The sequence below is a fragment of the Elaeis guineensis genome, chromosome 7 (assembly GCF_000442705.2).
Source record: "Elaeis guineensis isolate ETL-2024a chromosome 7, EG11, whole genome shotgun sequence".
NCBI lineage: Eukaryota > Viridiplantae > Streptophyta > Magnoliopsida > Arecales > Arecaceae > Elaeis > Elaeis guineensis.
This window is the reverse complement of record NC_025999.2, coordinates 13,186,483-13,208,486: the sequence shown is the minus strand read 5'-3', so window position 1 is coordinate 13,208,486 and position 22,004 is coordinate 13,186,483. Positions and strand designations below refer to the sequence as shown.

General features: G+C 32.7%; 1 pseudogene; it reads left to right on the top strand.

Moving 5' to 3' along the window:
• The first annotated feature begins 13,193 nt into the window (after positions 1-13,193).
• Positions 13,194-22,004, top strand: LOC140859274 (flotillin-like protein 6; annotated as a pseudogene).

The window sequence follows — 22,004 nt, the reverse complement described above, 5'->3', positions numbered from 1 at the left end:
TTAAACTACCTTGATTCCATGCGCTAAAAGGACTCCACGCCACCTTGTATTTGTGTGCCACCAAAGTCCCACGCCCCTACTATTTTTCATGCCACTTTTCCTCTCTTTTTTAATGTGTAAGAAAGAAAGAAAACTCCCCTTTTTCTCATGTATAATCTGGGTGAAAGTCTGGTTGGTGTTGGCGTCACAAAAAGGATAGAGTCCAAGGCTCTTTGGACTCTTATCTCCTAATTGATTTAGAACTCCCTCTTCACCTATTTAAACCCCATCATATGGGGTGGGTAAGGTAAGATAAGCACCAAGTTTTGATGCCAAAAGGGGAGGTCTCATGCATGGAGAAAAATAAGGGAGAAGGGGCAGCGTGCATGGTCCTTGGCGTGAGGTGAGTAGGTCCTTATCCCTTCTTTATTACAAACAACCAAAAGTTGGTTGTTAGAAGATCTTATCTCCTCCCTCTTGTCTATGTTTAGACATGGATGTCTCTTTTTTTCTTTGTCCAAAAGTTGGATAAAACTTTTATATCTCTATTGTAGAGATTTGGTGCATGGATTTTAGGAAGAAAAGAGAAGAAAGAGTTCTTCTCATGATCTCTAGCGTAGAGATCAAGATCCTCCTATATTCTTCTTCTTCTCTAAGAGTGTCTTAGAAGAAAAGAAAATTTTTAACTATCAAGATACGATCTCTGTAAGGGAGCTAGCACCCCAGTAAGATCAAAAGGCTTCTTATCAGATCAGTCTCGTATGGATATTCGTAGAGGTCGGACGTTTGTGCGACTATATGGGACCTTCGAAAGATATCCATGATCATCTATTCACATTGAAGATTGATCCATATCCAGGTATATTTTATATTTATTTTTTTCTATTTGATTTTTGTATCTGAATCTTATCTCATATATGATGATCTTATTTATAGTTTGAAGATTTGATCTTATACATACTTAGATTAAATTAGATTTAACCTGAAAAATTTTAAAATTCCACTGCATACTTATTTCAAAAAATCATGCATGCATGAAACCATAAAAATTCAATAGTGGTATCAGAGCCATGTCATATGTATGAGATTAAGATTTAGATTTAAAATCTGTAGAGAAAAATTTCAGATCTAAAAGATTTTGATGTCGTTCTGACATAAGGTTGCCCTGGCATAATTTGTTATACTGTATGGTTGTTCTAAAATAATGTTAAAATTTTTAATTAAATTAGATTTTTAGATTTGATTATTACAGCATATATGCGATATATGTTTTGTTATTTAGATCTGAAAAGAGTTTCAAGATCTGTTTTGATTCATATATATGATGTATGAAAGTATGTTTAGGGCTAAAATTTATTTTTATGATCTAAACTTGGTTATGTATATGATACATATTTATATACATGATCTGAAATTATTTCAAGATCAAAATTTACTCTTCATGCAAAAAATTTAGATCTAAAAATTTTGATTTAAGATCTGCAATTAGTGTTTGTGCACAAGAGATTGGTCATGGGTAGATCAAGTTAGATCATGTAATTGGATTACATTAAAAGGTTTCTGATTTGATCATGTTGGGTCTAAATTGATTTAGCAGTTGATCAAATCGAGTCAAGTATTGACTAGGGTGAGGTCAATAGAGCTTATGATAATACAATTATTGTGGATTGAATTGATTGACATCCATATATAGAATCGATTAACCTAAGGATCTAATTCGGCTCTGTGGCTCGAGTCTGATTCACTTAAGCAGACTTATTCAGATCAATTGTCCAATTAGTATCTAAGATAAGTAACTGAAAGATGGTTATTTAATTGATTTCGTTTGCTTATCTGGCCAATTTATTGATGTTTAAGGAAAGCAACGGGGGGACCCCCACCAATCTCCACTTACCTGACTAATTTGGAAGATTGAGTCATAAATATAGTTGCTTGGTGATTTCATTTAGCCCATGCCAATTACATCAATCATGTGATGACTGATTAGATGAGACTTAAATCCAAATCTCTCCATAAATATTAAGTCTAAGGTCTTCCACCATTGTAGATGTGTGGACGTGCTACCGGTGTTGATTATTCTCAGCTGGTCACAATGGTTCAGTTGCATCAAAAACATGCAACCACTCTATTAGCAAAGAGTTGCTTTAGGATAAAGATGGGGTTGGACCCAATAACTGTTAGGTGAGGGACCCAATGACGGCTTTGCACCTGCTTGTGAATGGTGGGTCTGACTTAACTAAGAAGTGTTAGATGAGCCCACATGACTTAGAGATCAAGTGGCTGCAACATGCTTAGAGAAGCATCTGGACAAAGAGTTGTCTATGCATCAGTGTTTATTCGTGTTACCAATAACTATTAGATGAGGTGCACAGCATCGGTGGGACCGCAGCACCTACTAAAAATCTAATTATCGCATTAGGATTTTTATTTCTCCATCCGAAGAGTGTGGGAGATCTGATAAAAAAATGAAAGTTTTTTTTTGTATTTAAAAATTTTTAGAGTAAATCATAAAATAAGTACAAACATCCAATTAGAATCTTTGCTCTCTGCTGTTTATTGTGTCAACTTTCAAATCTCTAGCTCAAATCTTAGATATCAATCGATTAACCAAAATCGAGTACATAAACTGGCTCACAAATTTAAGAATTATTCTTAATTTTAAAAAATTAAGCTACATTCTCGACCAAATTATTCTAATGTTAATAATCCATCCAATCCATAGTCAATGAGCTATACTTGATGAGTGGATAGACAATGACAATAAAGATAGGTGCTATGCATGAGCACATGTTCACTGCCTACGATATGTTGATTCATCTACAAATATTGTGAGATGATCAGAGTCACATAGCACATTTGATACGTGATGGGCAGTCAGTCTATGATCATTATTTGATAATAATCAAAGACATTAAGGAGCTTGAAAGGTTTGATAAGATCATGCACAAAGAATTGCTTATGGATTTGATCCTGCGATCTCTGATTAGTTTATATGGATAGTTTATGGTAAACTATCATATGAAAGATCATCATGGCACTTTATCTAAATTGATCAAAGTGTTAATAACAAAGGAACCTTGAAAGAGTTCAGAGATAAATACCTAGAGTGCCTAAAGAAATAAAGACACGCTATTGAAATGGTGCCTGCAGCCCTTGGGTGGAATGAAAGGTCACATTAGCAAGTAATCATGACCATAGGAAGTAAAGCGTTGGTAGAATTTGAAGGATGACATGCCTTATTTCTGGGGCAAATCATTAATGAGCTAACTGTCATCTCCTGCTAATCGATGGAGATGTGCCAAATATCGATTATCAGATGGCTAGGCAGGATTCGATATCTGAGCCGTTCTATACTTCTGTGCATACAAAAAGGAGCCATATTTCCTATCTTTTCTTTCTCACACCTCTAGATTTTTCCAAAGATTTTCATTTTCTTTTCTTCTCTGATCAGTGACCTTGCTCCAAGAGCCTTTTCGATCATTTCCCTCAATTTTCTCGAGTCACTGGTGGTTCCTTTTTGATCCACCATTGTCTTCTTCTGTACCATCGCAGGTTGATTTTCTTCTCTCTTTCCTTTATTTTCTTTTTGTTCCTTTGGTCTGATTAGTTTTTCTTTCCTTTCCCACATCCATCTTCTCTTATTTTCTTCCTGTGTCTTCCCATTGCTGGTTCTGGGAGTCTCAGTGAAGGTTGGTATTCCGAAGCATCTTTCTCTTCGAAGGAAGCTTCTGTTGGTTCGGGCGAGGGGTGTGATATTGTACCACCCTTTATTTTTGATACAATCAGATCCAAATTGGGTCTGAAGGACTTGAATCTCATTCGTGCCCAATATGAGATCCCATCTTCATTCGAACTAGAACCCCTTGTTCATAGTGGTAAGATCGGTAACCTGCCTCCCTATTAGAAACTAGGCTTGATTTGCACAGTGGAATTTAAAAGTTTTATGATCATAAACATATCAAAAAAATATATTTTTAAATTGATATGATGTGAGATCTCATCTTGAAGCAACCTCGAATCCATCATAGTTGTTAAGGTTATGATTTAAGAAAAGGAAGATCAAATCTTCATCTTTGCATGGATAGTTCTTCACCGCAATTTGATGATCGTGAATGTCTTCTCGATTCCTATGAAGCCACACAAGCATCAGTCTCTACACATATCCACATAGGAAAGGTCAAGAAATCTCCCCAATTGATTTCAATTTCCTTCTCAAGGAAATCAGCATGCTAAATTTTGATGGCAACCTTTTGTTATGTGCCAACTCTTGATCGCCAGATGCAAAAGTAAGATAGAGAAATCTAATCTCAACCACCCAAACTCTTTGGGCATCCCACCTTCAGCGAGAGAGAGAGATGAGGAGAGGAGGAGGTGCTGGTTATCTGATTTTTCTTACCACCTGGAACCACACATTGCAGCCCTTAAATAGGTGCAGAGACCTAGCGTGCCTTGGGCTCTTGGGCATCCAAGAGTCCCAACCAAATTAAACTCCCTATTAAATCAGAATAAGGGGCACAAGAGGGAGTCCTTTTGGCATGAGAAACTTGCCAAACTTGGAAAAGGGGTGCATGTGAATATAGATGGCGTCAAGGCTGTTGCGTGAGGATTCAAGAAGAGCAAGAGTCTTTCTACTTCTAAAACACCTTGTGCCCTCTCTCTGTTCGATGTGAAATCCCCTCTTGGGTGTGAAAATGTGGCACACAAAAAGGGTTAAAGACTAGGTGGTTTGTGTTTTAATTATGAGATCTAATCTCATAACAAATAAAAGTCCCAGTCCCATAAGGCATTGACTAAATCAAACCTTTTGATTTATCTCAATCCTTTTAATTCCTCAAATCCTAATTTGAAGAGGACTCAAACTCATGGCACCCTCTCTCACTCTCTTGACACAATTAATAACTGGATGCATGCTCAAATCAAAAATAAAATCTTTATTGAATAAGGAATCCTAATGACATGGGGAATCTAGAGTTTAACCATGTGCTAGTATGGTATTCCAAAACCCTTTAAGATTTCATAAATCCTAATCTGATTAAGACTTCTCCAGCTCAATTATAAATCCTTAACTTATTTTTTTTTATGTGTGACACCATCTTGTTTGGTAGTAAGACATATTATGATCTCATTCACGAATATCATTGAAACTTCTTTCAATGGATTGAAATAATTCTAACTCACTCTATGAGAATTATTGATCATCAAAATAATTTTCAAAAATCTCATAATCCATCAGTGATGCCTAGCAGCTTGTAATGATATTTTAATAGAATAGAATAGATAAATCTCTAGGTGTAGTTACCGTATGATACAGTCCTTCTATCAAGAGTTCCAACAAGATAGAGGTTATAGATTTCTCATCAAGCCCCATCGTCTATCATATGTCAAATTTATTTGACTTAAATTTTTGATGTAAAAACTATTAAAAAAATTTTTCATATTCACACTACCCTGGCCAAGATCTTTTGAACTCGATCTCATAAATCACATAGAACTAACTCTCTTATCTACCAAGGATGATAGATCCCATATTGGTGCTCATCCTATTCCTACAATAAACCTACTACAGCCAATATACACCGTAAGAACTCATGTGGCTAAGAGATCAAGTTTACATACAATCAAACTACAGCAATCCCATTGTGAATAGCTAAAGCACCATAGGTCAAAAGACTAGTCACACTACTACAGCATTGAGCAAGTCACTGACAAGTGAGTAGACATCCAAGTAACTTTTCGTGTTAGTCATGCTTAGTGCCCTTGTTCTCTAATAACCACCTACACTCTCGCTCCAGTGTCCCTACATTGTAGACTCAAGATTTATCTATCCTAAAAAAAAGTGATTCAGGCACTAATCATCTGGATCAATCATCATCTCTATGATGATCTATCAATCTCGAGTAGTTTAAAAATTAATCACCAATGACACATATCTTAAATTCTCAACTCTTGAGAATATTTGTTAGATGTATGTCCAAGAAGTCAATATGGCTAATGCATTGTATTTATCTAGAACATAATTTATAATTAAAATATTGATTTGATCAATAAATGGGTAGTATTTATTTTTCCTTCAACTATGATGTATCCTTGAATCATTTGAAGAATTAATGCTTACGACATATATTCTTAAGGTGTTGAGAATTAGAGGCATGTCTAATTAATTTCTAAATTGGTCCCAATCATAGTATCATCATGAGGATGATGATTGATCTAGATAGATCGATGCATAGATTATTTTCTTCAAGATAGATGAGTCTTTAGTCTACAGTGTAGAGACACTGAGTGGTAAGTATAGATAGTTGTTAGAGAACAACTACTACTAAGTATGATCATATAAGAGATCAAATAAATTTTTATTTATTCGTCAATGATCATCTCAATGCCGTAGTTGTATGAGTAGTCCTTTAACCTGCGGTATCATGATTGCTCATGATGAGGCTGTTGGAGTTTGACTATATAGAAATATTGACTCTAGCCATTCGAATCTTTGTAGTACATGTTGACGACAATTGGTTCACTGCAGGACTAGAATGGGCATCTAGATGGAATCTATTGATCTGGATAGAAAGGAGTGGTCCTATATGATTTAAGAGACTTTTTCAGAAGTCTGAGGCTAGAGCAATGTGATCGATGGAAAGAATTTTTTATAAAAATTACTATTTGGACTTGAGCTAATTGAATCTATCATATGATAGCTGTCAAGGTTTGACGATTTATCTATGACCTGCCATCAAGTTGGGACTCACGATAGAGAGACTTGTTTCTATGAAAACTATATCCTGAGGTTCGTTATTCAGTTTTGTAGGATTTTCAATACATATTGCTAGGTGTTACTGATGAATTGTGAGAGCTTATTAGGATTATTCTGGATCGACGACCCTTATTGAGTTAGAGTGGAATTATTCTAACCTATTGAAAAGAGTTTTAATGATACTATGATAAAGATCATAGTATATCTTACTTCCAGATAGAATTAAACCTATGGATCATACGAATAAGGAAACTAATTTAGATTGATCAATTAAACTTGAGAAGTCCTAATTAGATTAGGATTTAGAGAAATTCTATTGGGTTTAAGAAAGCCTTGTTAGCACATAGTTAAACCCAATTCTTCTTTGAACTTGAATTTCTTATTTGATAAGGATTGGATCAAGTTAAGTTACATGCATTAATCCTAATCCAAATTGGAATTGGAATTGGGTTCATGGAGCTCAATTGTTGGGCACCAACATGCTTTGGATTAAGCCTTAATTGTGCCATATGATTTGATTAAATTGGATGCATTATATGGGAATCAATTAGAGGGACCATGCCCCCTTAAATTTGATTAGGGCATGGGGCTATGGGACAGTGTGCCCCATCCCCTTGTGGCATAAGGACTCCTAGTTGGAATTGGAATTGGGTTCATGGAGCTCAATTGTTGGGTGCCAACATGCTTTGACATAGTAAGCTCAAACAAAATCCTCGTAAGCTCATAATGTTGACATGGTAAGTGCAACAAATGTTGATAACCTCGATGAAGAATAAGGTGACTCTTGGTTCTAATTTAGCCTTTCACATGGCGTGAAATTTGCTGAGTCGGCAAAAAAAGTTGCCCTAAGTAGGACAACTTTATTTTGGATAGTATTTTTATAAATACTTTGGCCAGGATATTATTTTCATAATTTTTTTAAAATTAGCATTATTTAGATAAAATTGCCTGCATTCTGGCTTGGTTGATACGTGGAAAGATACTGTTAGTTCCATCACATCAAAATGCTACTTTGATGCGAGGACTCATCTTAGTGCATCCATTGATGTGGGTCTCACCAAGAAGAAAGTCAAGTCATCATTGACCAAAAAGAATAAATGATTCATGAAAGCTCTCTGCTCTTGCTCTAGTGATCACCAATCTTCTAGGATGATTGACATTGCTTGCTTCTCCAATTTACATGGTTTCTCTCTTTTTTCCTTCTTTTATTTTCAAGTCCGGCTGAGAGAACTAAAAATCTATAAACAATAAAAAAGAATGACAAATTTCATCGAAAAAATTAGTTGTTGCTACTAGCCTTTGCATGAACCGATTAAGTCAGGAGACATCATTTAGAATTTTTGTGGTATTATTAGTTTAAGATTGTAGTTATTAAATATCAAAAATAAGTTAATGCTTTATCAGGGCTAAAGATCAAAAACCACTTGCATATCCATGAGTCTAATGACATATGGAATTATCTGGGGGTATCAATATCGGGTAAAAGATTATCTTCAGTAGACTATAGTGGGTTGCAAACATATTCTAGAAAAGATCAGAAGGTTAGAAATGGAAAGCACTCCCTATTACAGGAAGAGTCACATATGTTGACCAAGTCAATTTTTTTTGCTCTTTCTATTTATTTGATGTCCAATTGTACTATTCCTAAGAGGGTGTTACTACAACCGAAAGGCATAATGAGGAATTTTTTATTGGGTTCCTCAATTGCTTCTAGGATGGTAAATTTACTATGTTGGGATTGTGTACGCCAGCCGATCCAAGCAGGTAGTTTGGGTCTTACTTCTTTGGTGGCTCAGAGTGATGGCCAAACATATGGTGGCTTTATGTTGACACAGAGGGGTTGTGGGTTTTTCTTGTGAGAGCAAAATATAGAGCATGGTCGCTTACACTACTCCAATGTGTCCATGAGCTAGTTCACCTATTTAGAAGAAACTGTCCATTTGCTCCAATGATTTTTTCTAATACTAGATGGATGGAGGGTAATGGCACTTCTATCGAGGTTATTTAGGACCTATGGATTTTAGACATTCCTATTGCATATTGGCCTGCCCAGATGATACTTGGTCTTTGGCATGAACGTTAAAGTTAACGATCTTATGGTTGTTGGCAAGCATATAGAAATTGGTCTATTCCTATATTAGATGGTGATCTTGCAGATAGGTTGTGTTGAAGGCCTTCATGCACTACAATAAAACAAGATATTAGCGATGAAAAAAATTCATCACTAATAGCCGATTTTCATCGCTAATAGTTATTAGCATCGCTAATAGTTATTAGCAATGAAAATTTCGTCGCTAATATTTAGTCGCCAATAATACCGTCGTTGATAATTTTTTACAACGAAAAAAAAAATTTATTGCAAATAAAAAATATTACCGACGAAAAATTTTTGACGTTAAAAAAATTATTTTTTAAAAAAACTATTTATGAAAAAAAATTTTAGTCATAAAAAAATATAATTTGCAATAAAATAAATTATTTATGATAAATTTTATTCATCACTATTATTTTAATTAAAAATTTTTATGAAAATAAATTTAAAAAATATTAGCGACGTAAACTTTTCATTGCCAATATAGCAATTTCCAACAAAAATTTTTATCACTAATAAATATTAAATTACTAGCGATAAAAATATTTTTATCACTATTAATTTAAATAAAATATTTTTATGAAAATTAAATTTTAAAAAAAAATTAGCGACATAAATTTTTTGTCATAAATATGGTTATTTATGATGAAAATATTTTTATCACTATTAATTTAATTAAAAATTTTTATAAAAATTAAATTTAAAAAAATATTAGTGACATAAATTTTTTATCATAAATATAATTATTTTTAATGAAATATTTTTATCACTATTAATTTAATTAAAAATTTTTATAAAAATTAAATTTAAAATAATATTAGTGATGTATATTTTATGTTGCAAATATTTCAAATTTTGATGTATATTTTTATCGCTATTAATTTAATATTAAATTTTAATATTTTTAAATTTATTAAAAAATTTATTTATGATCAATTTTTTCTCGCTAATATATTTTTTTGTGACCAATATTTCATCAGAATAATTCTATCACTAATAATTTATAGATATTTTTTTAAAAATAATTTATAAATATATATATTTAATTTATATTTATAATATTTTTTATAAATTAAAAATATAAAATAAAAATAAGAAATTCACATAATAAACTCATAAATAAATTTCATCATTTTATTATATTAAATTAAAATTATAAAAGTCTAAAATAAAAATAAAAATCTATACAAATAAGCCATCAAGTGTCGGCATATGTAGAAGGAGAACGGGTTGGAAAAAGAGAGCGCTCGGATAAGCTCGGACCGGCTTGCTGCTACCTTATCAGCTGCATCATCTGCTCCATCTATGACATCCACTCCATCATCTGGATTTAGAGCTGCTGGTACTCATCGACACATGCAATCAACTCATCAGCTCACTGCTCAGCCTGTCTCTGCACCTCTACCAGTCGAGCATCGCAGGCAGCATGGATGTCAACCCTAGATGAGCGTGAGGATGAGGGAGTAGTGATCCCATACCCTAGACCCCTAACATAACAGGGTCTCATACCAAGCACCTAATCATAGATCTCATCATCTGTGGGTGCGATCGAGTCCTCAGGGGTAGGCTAGGATCTGATGTCTATCATACAATCCTGAAAATTAAAGTTATAGCTATTTTAATTTCATACTGAAAATCAAACTGTGAATAAAAAATAATTGAAAAAACTTACAAAAAGCTCTTGGCTCCCCGTCGTCCACTCCCTTGACCGTCGCTGGTGGATCTGCTGGTAGATATCGATCTTACCAAGAAGCTCGCCAGTCTCAGCATCTCTCTATAATTTAGAAATAATTAATTAAAAAAATTTTAAATAGTTAGAAAATTATATACTAATTAGAAATTACTTACCATCTGCTCCATGTGACGAGCGAACGATCTCGAACCCTCACAATGTGGTACAATCTATCTAGCCCGATTTGCAGCATTCTGGACACATCTTCTCTGTATAGTTAGCAGTCAAATTAGTAGGTAACAAACTGAATTTAAGAATAAATGATTCAATCATTAAATTTTAAAAAAAAAAATTGGATGTGTAACCTGATATGCTAGATCCTTGTAATGACAGCATATGACAGTCCAATCATCCATAGTGATGCTGTCATAGGGCCACTGCTATGCTGCCTCTATCCCATGATCTTGCATCACATGATACCAATACTGATGGATGTGGTGGCGATAGTCTTTAAAATGCAAAGTTAAATAAGCATCCATGGCTCACCGCATATGATCCTCCTCAAAATCAATAATATTAAAAATACCCTACCAATAACAAATATTAGAAGAATACCATGATAATTAAATATTCATAATATAATTTATTTTACCTATAACTGGGTGTAGAAAATATCTCTCTGAGCCAGTACAATGTGATGCCAATCGAAAAGCATCACGGGGGCATAGCTGTAGCATATGATGCCCAGCTCGATCTGCCACAGCTCGCATCATCTCCTAATGGGCCTGGTGTAGCCAGATGGTATCTCGATATGGAGACACTATCTCGAATGCTCATATCTCCAATGCTCTAGAGCAAGGTTCTTCGATGGACCTCGTTCTCACCTCACTACTGGTGGAGACTGGCCTAAAACAATAATAAATCAATCATTAGTATGATAGCTATCTAAATAAAAAAATCAAATATCATTATATAAAAAGTATAATAATACCATTCAAATCCGCCTCACTCGAACCCATCTCACTGAGACCTGCCAATGTAGGACCCTCTGGCGATGGAGCTGGTGTGGCGGTGGAAATCGATGAAGGCGTCTCAGCTTTTAGGATAGACTGTGAATGTGAACATCGTCGTCTGTCTCCTGATGTCATACCTATAATTTTTGACATATAAATGAATATAAAAATAAAATCTAGATCACAATCTGAATTGGATCGAGGTCGAGATCCAGATCGAGATCTCGATTCAGATTGAGATCCAGATCGAGATCTGATTAGGATCTGAGTCAGGATTTGGGACATCCAACAATAAGATTATTATTTTTTTCAAAAAATCCGATTACAGAACATTCAAAAGTCGATCTCGATCAAGATCGACTCTTGAACGAAAATCTATTGCTCAATACAATTTAACTACCATCTCTGAACATACATTCGAAGATGAATTTTTAATTTATCAAAAAAGAGTAACTCTGCATTAATTTTTTTCATAAAAAATTTTAGTAAAATTTTCTCTAAAATAAAAATATTTTTTATATTTAATTATAATAAGCAAAAGCATACAAAACAGCACATAAAATAATTAAATTGTAATAAGCAATAGCAATGTGCATTGTGCTAGCGGAACAAAAAAATTTATAAATTTCAGTAATAATACTAAAAAATTTATGCAATAAATATAAAATAAACTATAAATAGTTGAGCATGCAAAATAATATTAACATAAAATAATAACAACAAAATCTATTCCTGAGGACTCGATGGTCTTTTATTTTTTACTAAAATATTTTTTACTTAAAAATAATAAATAAATTTTTATTTTTTTAAATATTTTTTATCTAAAAATATTTTTTTTCAAATATATTTTCTCCTAAATGAGCTTCAGACTCGGCCTCCCACGGCCCCCGCTCCCACTGCACCGACACCGTCACACACCTCACGTAGCCCAAACTCGACCCTCGCGACCCCTGCTCCCATTATGCTGGTGTCATCACACACCCCGCGCCGCCCGAACTCGGCCCCCATGATCTCCGCTCCCACAGCGTCGGTGCTGTCACACACCCCATGCCACTCGAACTCGACCCCCGCGACCTCTGCTCCTGTGGCACCAACACCATCACACACCCCTCGTGAGCCACCCCTTGCGGCGCTGCCACCCTCTCCAACCCCGCACAATCCGGATCCTAACTCAGATCCTGATCAAATCCCGATCTGGATCCTAATCCGAATCGAAATCTCGATCCGAATCTCAACCTCGATCCAATTCAGATCATGATTCAGATTTTATTTTTATTAATCAAATAATTAAATATTTTTATTAATATTTTATTTTTTTATTTTTTTTCCTTTTTTCTTTCCCCTTTTTTTTTTTTTTCTTTTCTTTTTCCCCCTCCTTTTTCTCTTCCCTCCCTCCCTCCCCACCATCACCCACCCCTCCCCGCCATCGCCCCCTCCCCAACCCCATCTCCCCTAACCATCGGTCGCCCCCTCCCCGACCCCATCTCCACCGACCGACCCCCTCCCCGACCCCATCTCCATCACCGCTGGCCTTCCCCTCCCCTACCCCATCCCGCCCCTTAACCCCATCCCACCCACGTTTCACCCTCGACCCCCTCCTCATCGGTTGACCCCCTCCCCAGCCCCATCTCTGTCGCCAACGGCAGCCCCCTCCCCGGCCCCATCCCCCCTAACACCATCCCGACCATGTTTTGCCCCCGACCCCTCCCTGTCGGCCGACCACCTTCCCGCCGGTCGACCCCCTCCCCAGCCCCACCTCCATCGCCGTCGGCCGCCCCCTCCCCGGACCCATCCTGCCCCCGATCTCATCCCACCCCCGACCCCATCCTGCCCCCATTTCGCCTCCAACCCCCTTTTCACCGGCCGACCACCTCCCTACCGACCGACCCCCTCCCTGCCGGCCCCATGGTGCTGCTGGCCGCCCATGGCCCACCCCCCATGGATGACTCTACCCCCCGGTGGCTCGATCAACACAAAAAAAAGGGTTAGAACCTTACCTCCAGCGGACGGCAAACGGCGGGCGGTGCAGACGACAGTGATGACGGTGGAGAGGGGCTCGCCAGCAGGAAAAGAGGGGGGGCAGAGCATGGAGAGAGGAGAGCTCAGAGAGAGGGAGAGAGGAGAGCTTAGGGAGAGGGAGAGAGGAGAGGAGAGAGGAGAGAAGAGAGAAGGGGGGAAAGAGGGTTTTGCACGAAACGACGTTGACTTGACGTGCATTGAAAGAATCATTATTAGCGATGAAAATTTAATTTTCATTGCTAATAATTTCGTTAAACAACAAAAAACATTCCTCATTAAAAAAATTTTCCTCTAAAAAAATTATTTATGATTAAAAAAATTTTCATCATTAATTATGTTATTAGCAATGAAAATTTAATTTTCATCACTAATAATTTCCATTAAAAAAAATTTTCCTCTAAAAAAATTTTCTTGCTAAAAAAAATTATTTGTTATTAAAACAAAATTGTTGCTAATAATTCCTGCCAAAATTTTCCCCATGAAAAAAAAATTCTCTCTTAAAAAATTATTTATGATAAAAACTAAAAATTTCATCGTTAATTAGCTTATTAGCAATGAAAATTAAATTTTCATCATGAATAATTCTCATAAAAAAATATTCTCCACTAAAAAAATCTTTCCTCTATATAAATTATTTGCTATGAAAAAAATTCATCGTCAATAAAATTATTAGCAACAAAAATTAGATTTTTGTTGCCATTAATTTCCCAAAAAAATAAAAATTCTCCACTAAAAAATTTTTTCCTCTTAAAAAATTTTGCAAAAAAAATTATTGATGATGAAAACTAAATTTTCATCATTAATAATCTTATTAGCAATGTAAATATAATTTTCATCAAAAATAATTTTTGCAAAAAAAATTTCTCCATTAATAATTTCATAAAAAAATAATTTTAGATTTTTCTCACTAAGTAAAATTTTCATCCAAAAAATTTAATAACAAAAAATGACATTAAAAAATATTTGTGATGAAAAATAAAATTAATTTTCTTTAATTTAAAAAATTTTGGTCCAAAAAAATTTTTCAAAATAATTTCATCATAAAAAATTAATTTTTTATTCATAAATTTTTTTTATATAAATAGTTAATTTGTGATTTTTTTTCAAAAAAATTATGTACATAAAAAAGTAGCTTGGCTATCCTTTGTAACGCATGCTTTTGTGGATCTAAAATATGTTAAAGAGCCTAGTTGATGTTCATATGATTTTATTAGGGTTGATCAATTAAGTGACCTAAAAATTTAATGATATTTTTTATATGATTAAGAACTATGGTCAGCACAAGGATTTATAATCCGATAAGATTTGATTTCTATCTTTGCAGCCATGCTAGTATAAAGATAATATTTTGTTGATATTTTTTCTTTTTTTTCATTATTTTGTTTCGCTAGGTTAGGAGGGGCTTATTTGCATAATCTAATTTTATCTAGTTTTTAAAATATTTTTTATCAATTTATCAATATTTTATTTCTATTCGGGGGACCAACAGACTAACACATTATCATGTACTGTTGGATGATAACTATTTTTCTGCTGATACATTACAGATGTTAACTAACAATCTTTGTTACACGTGAGTTAAAAATTTTGATCGTGTTCTTATATTTTGATAGATACCTTATTTGGATTAATTTTTAGATGATCTGCTGGATTTATTTCTATATAGAGTTTGATCTTTTTTATGGAGGATCGACATCAATTGATAGTTTCAGAGATCGGATTACTGTGGTGCATCATCTACCGCAAATTAAGAATAACGTTCAAGAAGTTATATTTTTCTGTTAAAGATATTATAGGATTTTATTGTCATAAGGGATTGTTGGCCAAATTTTTTTGAGATGATTTAGAAGTAAATGACACAATTTAGTCCATTGAATAGTTAATAAAATTTTATTCTTTATATAGTTGGAAGTTGACATTTCATCTGAATCAAATTCCTTGCATTTAATTTTCTAAGGTGGTTTGCTACTGGATCTTATAGACGATTGATTCGGTTATGGGTGAAGAATTTTGTTACATCATCCGATAAAGTCTAGATACTGAGATAATGATACTTTTTTAGTGTCAAAAGTTATTTTTTTAATTTTTTAATTATTAGCGATGAAATTATTTCATCATAAATAATGAAGTATTTACGATAAAAACTTATTTTCTATCACAAATAGTCAATTATTTATGATATTTTTGCTCTTTCATCATAAATAATCTATAAATTCTATATTTTTTAAATTTTTTATTTTTTCATAATATTGATGATGAAAATATTTTTATCATAAAAAATTAACTATTTACGATAGAAAATGAGTTTTCATCATAAACACTAAGTTATTTACAATGTAATATTTTTATCATAAATAATCTATAATTTTATATTAAATTTATCATTCTTTAAAAATATTATTGATAAAAATATTTTTGTCATAAATAATGGACTATTTACGATGCAAAATAATTTTTATTGCAAACACTATATTATTTATGAAGCAATATTTTTATCATAAATAATCTATATTTTTATATTTTTTAAATTTCTTATTTTTTTAAAATATTGGTGATTAGACTATTTTTGTCATAAATAATGGACTATTTTTGATGAAAAATAATTTTTCATCATAAACACTATATTATTTATGATGTAATATTTTCATCATAAATTATTTGTAATTTTTATATTTTTTAAATTTTTCATTTTTTTTCAAAATATTAGTGATAAAAATATTCTTATCATAAATAATTGTTATTTTTAATGTAAATATTTTTTTATCATAAATATTAAGTTATTTATGATGAAATATTTTTATCACAAACAATCTATAATTTTTAAATTTTTTATTTTTTAAAATTATTGATGATGAAAATATTTTTATCATAAATAATTGACTATTTATGATAAAAAATAAGTTTTCATTGCAAAGACTAAGTTATTTATGATGTAATATTTTTATCATAAATAATCAATAATTTTTATATTTTTTAAATTTATCATTTTTCAAAAATACTGATGATGAAAATATTTTCATCATGAATAATGGACTATTTATGATGCAAAATAATTTTTTAACATAAATACTATATTATTTATGATGTAGTATTTTTTTCATAAATAATCTATAATTTTTATATTTTTTGAATTTTTTATCTTTTTAAAATATTAGTGATGAAGTTATTTTCATCATAAATAATTGACTATTTATGATAAAAAATAATTTTTTATCATGAAAACTATATTATTTATGATGTAATATTTTCATCATAAATTATCTATAATTTTTGTATTTTTTATATTTTTTATTTTTTTCAAAATATTGGTGATGAAAATATTTTTATCTTAAATAATATACTATTTATGATGAAAAATAAGTTTTCATTACAAACACTAAGTTATTTATGATGTAATATTTTTATCACAAATAATTGATATTTTTTATATTTTTAAATTTATTATTTTTTAAAAATATTAGTGATAAAAATATTTTTGTCATAAATAATGAACTATTTATGATGTAAAATAGTTTTCATCATAAATATTAAATTATTTATGATAAAATATTTTTATCATAAATAATTTATAATTTTTATATTTTTTAATTTTCATATTTTTTTAAAAATATTGGTGATGAAAATATTTTCATCGTAAATAATTGACTATTTCTAATGAAAAATAATTTTTCATCATAAAAATTATATTATTTATGATGTAATATTTTTATTACAAATAATCTATAATTTTTATATTTTTTTAAATTTTTTATTTTTTTAAAATATTGGTGATGAAAATTTTTCATTATAAATAATTTAGCATTTACGATGAAAAATAATTTACATCACAAATGATCAATTATTTATGATGTAATATTTTTATTGTAAATAATCTATAATTTTTAAATTTTTCATATTTTTTCTTTTTTTCAAATATTAGCGATGAAAACTTTCATCGTAAATAATTGGTATTTGTGATGAAAAATACTATTTATCATAAATACTCTATTATTTATGATGTAATATTTTCATCATAAATAATCTATAATTTTTAAATTTTTTAAATTTTTATTTTTTTCAAATATTAGTGATGAAAAATTTTTATCATAAATAATTGAGTATTTGCGATGGAAAAAGCTTTTCATCGCAAATACTCAATAATTTCTTCACTTATGTGGGAACCATTACTGTGAATTAAGATAATTTTGAAGTCCACCTCTAATCCTCTATTAAACTCCTTTGCATGAGAATCTAATGGCCCTAAAAGGATTGGAGTCTAATCTTCACCAATCTCAAAATAGTATTTTTTTAACCACTTATTTTCTAGAGCTAACTAATTCCGCTCATAATATAATAATGCTATTAATTATTCTTTCCATAAAAAATAGCCCTTCTTGTTTGGGGTTCTAATAGAAATTTTGTTAATGAACCTCTTCTTTTTTTAGGGCTTGGGGTTAGATACCAAATTATTCTCATCTTTCTCTATATAAATAGTGCATGCCGAAAATGAGAAAAAAAAGAGAATAATATATATATTTATATAAATATATATATATATATGTATTAAAAAACTAGCAACTCTGATGATAAAAAAAATTATTAATTTTATTAATTTTTTAAAATTAATATTAAAAGAAATGTGCCAAATTTGTTCCAATAAATTTCCAAATGATTTTTTGTTTTATTAGGCTGCTTTGAATAAGATTCCAACGGCTTTTGGCCATAGCACAACTCTAGTCTAATCAACATCGATTTCAAAGTACAGAAAATATTCTATAGGCCACCAAATCAGTATCTTTTAAACTTTACCAAAAAAATAAAATGAAATAAAAGTTAAGTATCTTTAACCACTTATTTTTCGGAGTTAATCACTCCAATGAGATAACAAGGCTATTAATTATCTTCCCATAAAAAATAGCCCTTCCTTTTTTGGGTTGGGCTGGGAATTTGATCAACGAGTGTCTTCTTCCTTGCCTAGGACTCGGAGTTAGAGATCGGATTACTCTCAGCTTCTCTATATTAATCTGCCTTCCAACCCATCCATCTTCCCATAGCCTTCTTTTTCTCCTCACGCAAACCTTTGTGTGAAAGGGAGGAGGAAAAAAAAATGGTTTTGTGGAACAAGGTTGCGAGCCCATCGCGGTAGCTGGCCATCACCGACATAAAGCTAGAGAAGAAGGCACGGATCCAAGCTCCCCTCCATCGTCCTCACTGTGTTCACCATCGGCCCTCATGTCGACGACCACGAGAGCCTCATAAGATATGCCTGGCTTATCTCCACCCATGACCAGCTCTCCAACCATGTCAACGACCTTGTCCAAGAAGGCAAGACCCGCGTCCTCGCTGCATCCATGACCATGGAGGAGATCTCCAGGGGGACAAGTCCTTCAAACAAGAAGAGTTTGAGAAGGTCCGGATGGAGCTGAATCAGTTCGGCCTTTTAATCTATAACGCTAACGTGGAGCAGCTCGTCGACGTGAGCTGGCATGAGTTCTTCAGCTATCTGGGCCAGAAGTGGAGACCAAAGCATCGTCGGTCTTAAGAGCCTTATGAAGACAACCCCGTGATCCGATCTCATAACATTGCCCATCTCTTGAGCGGAAATATTTAAAACTCCACCATCGTCGGTATTTCTAATCCCAAAATATCAAAGAAGGTACATCTGGGGAGAATCATTTTGCTGATTCAGTTGGTAAGATCAGATATTTTAAATTTTGCATGTTATTGTGTGTCAGCTTTAAACTGAACAACTCCAAACATTCTATATTGTATAAAAAATAATTTTAATTTTTTTTTCTTCTTTAGACCCTGAACAGTAAATTTTAATTCAACCCTCAAAAATCTTAATTCATATATGTTCAGGTTTGGATTCCAAGATACGATCTTCAGATCTCATCATAGAGAAAATATTGAGTGTTTGGAGTTATTCAATTTAAAACTGACATGCAATAACTAGCAAAATTTGAAATGCCAGATTTTATCAACTGAATCAGTAGAACAGTTCTTCCCAGATGTGCCTTCATTAATATTTTTGGATCAGAAACTTTGACGATGGTGGAGTTTTGAATATTTTCGCTCAAGAGATGCACAATGTTATAAGCTCATCTCGGTCCTAAGGCTTTTAAAAACATCGATTATGAGACAAAGGTAGTAAACCTTTGCTGCATATTCTCTCCATCAGTCTATGGTCCTTAGATGAATGATTCTTTGAATTGTTCTCAAGTTACAAGAATTATACTTTATTATTTAGAGGTCTTATTGTTCATGAAGGTAGTAAAGTTTGTCGTGATATCTTTTAAGAAGCAGCCTTACAAATTCATTTTCTATTCAAGTCAATGATAGATGTTATTGTAAAGGTCTTATCGTTAATTCTTTAGTCTGCTATAAACTTTTTTTAAATACCAAAAAAAATCATATTAATAACCTTTTCTTTGCTTCAACATATTTTTAAGTAGAAGATCCTAAATCTTTTTGTCACCCTAATTTTCTTACATCTTTTCCTATTTCTCAATTACTATCCCCCCAAAAACTGAAACTCTGGCTTCTGTCCATATATCCTAGTTAGTCTTAGGTCTGTTTTAAATCAATCATGGTTCTTTAAATTTTAGATTGGATTCTAATCTAAGTTCAGCTATTAATGCAACAAACCAAAGCCTAATTTTCATGGGCCTTCACCACTGGAGGTAATTTTGTTTAAGCAGACAATAAATGATTAGGATTTGTGATTTACAAATTTTTAACTATGTTTTCTATCCCATCAATTCATAGAAAAAGTGGGAATGTGACATCAAGGGAATGGATTGAGTTTATTTAGGGGATACATAATTATCTAGGAAACTTAGGCAGCGCTTGTATAGGAAGAGAATTTGTTTGTTTATACTTGCTTTACTATTTCAAGTAATTGTAAGCATCATTTTGCTTCTTCGAGCAAATTGACTCACAAAAACAAAAAAAAAATATAGATTCTCAATGTATAAAGATGACTTTCCGTAGCTACTCTCAACAGACTTTATTAATGTGGAAAGTTATCCTCCCTTGGTTATGTCGGAGAATTGGTTTATTTAGTAAATAGATATGCTTTTGTAACAAAGTTATCTCAAGTTTCCTAGCTTAATCCCTCCATAACGTGTTTTACTTAAGTGGCTAAGACCTTTTGCCGGGAACATATAAAAAAATATATTGTTATCATAGAATTTCAAAAGAATTGTTAATCCCTGATTATATTTCTTTTCTAAATTAAACTTTTTCCATGAGTTTAAACATGTTTTCAAAGGTCTCTTGCGATATATCTTTCAAGATAAGATTCAATATTTTTATGACTGGTTATTGTAACTAGCTATCACAGGAAATCCGTTACCTAGAAGAGCAAGAATAATTTTTTGTCATGTGGTCCAGTTATTTGAATTAACCATTAAAAATAAGTGATAGCTTTTGCTATATAAGTTTCACACCTGTCAGTATACTTTCAAACAATGCCATACAATTTGCATATTGACTCACTAATATTAACTAACTAGCTTTTCATTTGGAAGAGAAGAAGAAGTTTTGGTCATGGTATCTTGTTATTTGATTAACTAATCCTAACTAGCTTTCATTTGGAAGAGCAGAAGAAGGTTGTAGTCATGTTGTCTTGTTATTTAAGTAGTTAATTAACCATTAAATATAAGCGATAGCTTCTGCTCTAGAAGTTAGTTTCAGATTTGATAGGACATTTTCACAAAATGCAATGCAATTTGTATATTGATTGATTAATCTTTCTTTCATTACATGAATCAGCGAGAATGTTGATTTAGATTTACTTCCATGCCACACCTAGCTCTTCCCTTCTTGATGTGGGATCTGTGTTCAATTCAAGTCCCACACATCAAGAAATTTTGTTGAATGTTGTGGCTTATTTGCCTTCAGGCTCCCTTCATTACCCTTACTGTTTGAGCAAAAGAGAGGATAAGTTTTCGAAGATATAGACTATTAAAACATATTTTTTGAATTACCAAATATTTTCAATTATAGATTCAAGTAGCCAATTGGGAGCTGTATAATTAAGAAGCAGAAGATTGCTAAAGCTTCACTCAATGGGAAAGAGAAGGAAGAAGAGGGACGTCAGACCATAGCTGAAGTAGAATTTTTTGCATGCCAGCAACAAGCTAATGGAGAGTTGTATGCAAAGAAAAAGGAGACTGAGGGGATGCTTGCCCTTGCAGAGGCCCAACGATTTTACCTTCGCAAGCTCCTTGAATCCCTTGAATGAAATTATGTTGCTCTTAAAGACTATCTCCTGATCAGTAATGGGAATTACGACAATATCCAAGGATCAATGCTAAGGCTGCGAAGGGGACTCTAGCCAAAGATTAGTATTTGGACAAATGGTGGTGAGACCACTGATAGGGGCCAGAGCAGGAGGTGGCCGAAGTGTACCGCATGCTACCATCTCTATTCGAGATAGTTCAAGAGCAAACAGGAATGCTACCACCACCATGGATGGGCCTGCTCACCAACTAA